Below are 4,203 nucleotides of genomic sequence, written 5' to 3' on the forward strand. Positions count from 1 at the left end.
TGACTCCTGCCTGCATCTACTACTAGTACTCCACACATCGACCGCTATCTAGCATGCATCTAGTGTATTAAGTTCATGGAGAAACAGAGTAATGCAATAAGAACGATGGCATGATGTAGACAAGATCTATCTATGTAGAGATAGACACTGGTACAACGACGTCCTAAACAAACGGTTTAAAACCCCTTTTACGCGACGGCATTTGGAACCGTCGCCAAGTGAGTGTGTGCGATAGGGTGTACTTCCCACACGACCTAGAAATCGTCGGGGATAGGCCCTCCTGGGACCCAGGCTGGGGCCGTGTGCGATCGGGTGAGGCATCGAAACCCAATCATTTCTGTAGGTATGTACATCCCACACGGTGAATCCCAGAAATCATTTCCGTAGGTATGTACATCCCACACGGTGAATCCCAGAAATCATTTCCGTAGGTATGTACATCCCACACGGTGAATCTCAGAAATCATTTCCGTAGATATGTACATCCCACACGATGAATCCCAGAAAATCATTTCCGTACACTACTAGAAAAAAGGCTATTAGTGGCGCACCACATATTGCTATTAATGGCGCACTATGGGTGCGCCATTATTAACACGCCATTAGTAATTATTAGTAATGGCGCACCTTTGATGCGCCATTGGTAATCCAGATACCAGTGGCGCACCACATGGTGCGCCACTACTAACCCTTAGGTGCTCCACTGGTATTCCCTCCAGGTGCGCCACTAATAGCCTTATAGGTGCGCCACTAGTAATAAAGGAAGGTGCGCCACTAATAAGGGCTTAAATGCGCCACTAGTAATGTATTTGGAAAACAAAAAAAATCCAAATTTACAGAAAACAACCTATAAGGAAAATAATTTAAAAACAAAAATGAAATAGAATCATAATTTTTATTATAGTAAGAATATTACAATGTCTTTACAAGTATCCAATAAAAGGAAAATTGTAAGGAAATAAAAGGAAATCCTAAAACTAATCTTCTAGTAATCTTTTCTTCTTTTTCTTCACTTTATCCCTGCAAAATGTAACAAAAAAACAGAAAGACAAACAAACTATTTATAACATGTCAATACTGTCATTTTTTATGCAGAACTAGATATGAGCATATATTTCCAGAATTACATGGTGTGAATATTGTATGAGTAAGATTCTAATGGAAATGAATTTTGATAGGAGCCCACTTTCGACGAGTATTTATCTGACAGAGCTAAATAATTAGGGCATTTACCTTTTGATAATATTATTATACTATACTACCAGTATACTACTCCACTTGGATTTTTTAGATGAGCAGATCTGAGATAGACATCTGTTCAAGTGGCTATAGGTAGGCTTGAAAATTATCATCGGTTGAAGTGGATACAGGTAGTCGCACAGCTGGAATATAGACTACTAGTACCATTTGAAAAGAAAACAAGAGCAAATCTGAACGTACTAGTTAGATTCGATCACATTGAGCTAGAAAGAAAATTCATCAGGAAACAGATGGCCGGCGACTTACTTCCAGACGTTGAGGATCTCGTTGTGCCCGATGAAGATGCTGCGGAGCGCGTCGCAGACGGACTGCTCACAGCGATAGCTGCCGCAGATGAACTCGTTGTCCTGCAGGTAGTCCAGCAGCCAGGAATTAAAGATAGGAGGGCTAGAACTGAAAGAACTAACATCTTAGAAAGCAACAGGAGATAACTCATATATGCAAAATACATATGAAGTGGTCTTCACCAAATTTGTTGAAACATGAACGAAATGTTTTAGCAGTACCAATGATACATGTCAAATTAATTGTTCCTGTCATGACAATGTAAAAGTAGTACTTGCATGCCAATGAAGACTTGCTAGTGTCAGATTCTATGAGGTTCAGGACATGTGTAATTGTGCCAAGTTCACTTGTAATGCCATTATTCATGATCTGAACTTTATCCTCCACAAAATAAAATAACAGTTGATCCATGCGAATGATACTTAATTTTGAAGCTATTGTTAATTTATAAACTGAATATAAAGTGAGTTTATAAATTCAGAAACAGAAAATTCAGTTAGGCTAATGTTAACTAAATTTTGGAGTGTATACTTAACAAAGGCTTCATTTGAATGTACAGTCAAATTAAAAAAATGTGTTCATGGGACAGCAGCACTAAGAACTGAAAGAAAATGTGCAGAAAAAAGCTACTGAAAAACAATATTACAGTAGGCTAAAAAAATTCAGTAGAAATTATCTTCTCTATGAGGCAGACTGAATTTATTTAGATTTTTATAAGTTCCAAAGTTTTCCATTAGTGGCATATTGTATTAAACTGAAGAACCGAATCATCTGAATGAAAGCACGTTAGCATCAAATTAAAGCCGTCAGTTTGCATGCTTTCTTATTGTCAAATCCTAAGTCCTAACTGAAGCAGATTCGCTGCAGTTTCAGTAAAGTGTTTTCAGACCAACAATTTCAGTACACAGTTTTTCAGACCAAGTAACTAACAACTTCAGTGAGACAGGCACAGTGCAGTGTGAATTTCGATTGGCTAAATCAATATATAGAAATCAGTATCTTCTCTATGAACCTGAAACTGAGATGACTGGACTAATTTTGCACATTTGATTTATGAATTTATTCTTCTTCGACAACCAACTAAATTCGGATCACCTTCTAAGCATCTGTACATACTACATAGGCTGATTAATCCAACAGCCACAATGCAAATATCGACTATTTCCATTCAACTTCTTCACTTACTCATTATTATTTAATGAAACCATTCGTAACTGATGAAGCAGATTGGCTGAAGTTATTATCAAGTCCTAAGTCCTAACTGAAGCCGATCAACTGCACTTTAGTAAACTGTTTTTCAGACTGACAGCTTCAGCGAGACAGGCACAGTCTAATGTGAATTTCGATTGGCTAAATCATACAGAAATCAGTATCTTCTGTATGATACTGAAATTGGCATGACTGGACTAATTTGGCACTGTTGTACAAGGTTGGTACAGTGAGGCATATTTGTGGAACTAGTTTGAGGGTAGGTCCAACAAGTGTCTGCTGGTGGTGGTTGTGATTATGCACCACCAATAAAAGTGGTGAAGCTGAAGCAAGAATGAGTGGGTGAAGAAAACTTGTTCATTAGTACTCCTCATATAATATAAACTGAAGATAGAAAAGGGATTGCTTTATGCTGCTGCTGCTGTTTTAATCAAATTATTAGGTTCGACTGTGCAGTTTTACTTGCAGTTCATGTGGCCTTGCTGTATAGTTGCAGGCAGAAGGAATCCTTCCTTGTCGGATCCCCATCGCTGGAGAGGCTCCTCTGGCGGGCCTGGCCGTCTGAGACCAATCTACCTGGTCAGTGTCGGAGCAGCTTCTCCATGGCCCGCCCCCTTCCTTCAACTGCATTGCCTGCACACAACCACACGCACGCACGGACGCATAAGAACAGGGGAAGAAGAAGAAGAAGAAGAAGAAGAAGAAGCAGAGGAGGAGGAAGAAGCCAAGGCACTCACGCGTGCGTCAGATGCTCCTCAGATTTGGAGGGGATCCCGTGCTGCTGCCGGATTCAGGTTGGACGCAGCGGCGAGGGGTAGAAGGAGGCGTGCTTCATGGTGGAGAAGGCGGCGTTCCTCTACTGGTTGCCGCAGCCCGACCACGGCTATGGCTGTGGCGGCTGGATCTGGGGGCTTGGGTTGGCGGGGAGCTCCTCCTCCTGCAGCTCGGCGGCCTCCACACCCCGGAGCAACACCCTCTGAGGGAGTCCTGGATTAGGGGGTCCTTGGACAGCCGGCCTATATCCTTTGGCCGGACTGTTGAACTATGAAGATACAAGATTGAAGATTTCGACCCGTGTCCGGACGGGACTCTCCTTGGCGTGGAAGGCAAGCTTGGCAATACGGATATGTAGATCTCCTCCTTGTAACCGACTCTGTGTAACCCTAGCCCCCTCCGGTGTCTATATAAACCGGAGGGTTTAGTCCGTAGGACAACAACAATCATACCATAGGCTAACTTCTAGGGTTTAGCCTCTATGATCTCTTGGTAGATCAACTCTTGTAATACTCATATCATCAAGATCAATCAAGCAGGAAGTAGGGTATTACCTCCATCGAGAGGGCCCGAACCTGGGTAAACATCGTGTCCCCCGCCTCCTGTTACCATCCGCCTTAGACGCACAGTTCGGGACCCCCTATCCGATATCCGCCGGTTTTGACACCGACATTG

The 4,203-nt window shown here is 42.1% G+C and overlaps 1 long non-coding RNA gene across 1 annotated transcript; it reads right to left on the reverse strand.

Annotated features, from left to right (window-relative positions):
* Nucleotides 1-876: 876 nt before the first annotated feature.
* LOC141025321 (uncharacterized) lies at nt 877-3,757 on the reverse strand. Its single transcript, XR_012186806.1, has 3 exons — nt 3,492-3,757; nt 3,217-3,387; nt 877-1,607 (listed from the first exon to the last, which is right to left on the reverse strand). It is a non-coding gene; the product is annotated as an uncharacterized lncRNA (long non-coding RNA).
* Nucleotides 3,758-4,203: the final 446 nt, after the last annotated feature.

The sequence above is a fragment of the Aegilops tauschii genome, chromosome 6, assembly GCF_002575655.3.
Source record: "Aegilops tauschii subsp. strangulata cultivar AL8/78 chromosome 6, Aet v6.0, whole genome shotgun sequence".
NCBI lineage: Eukaryota > Viridiplantae > Streptophyta > Magnoliopsida > Poales > Poaceae > Aegilops > Aegilops tauschii.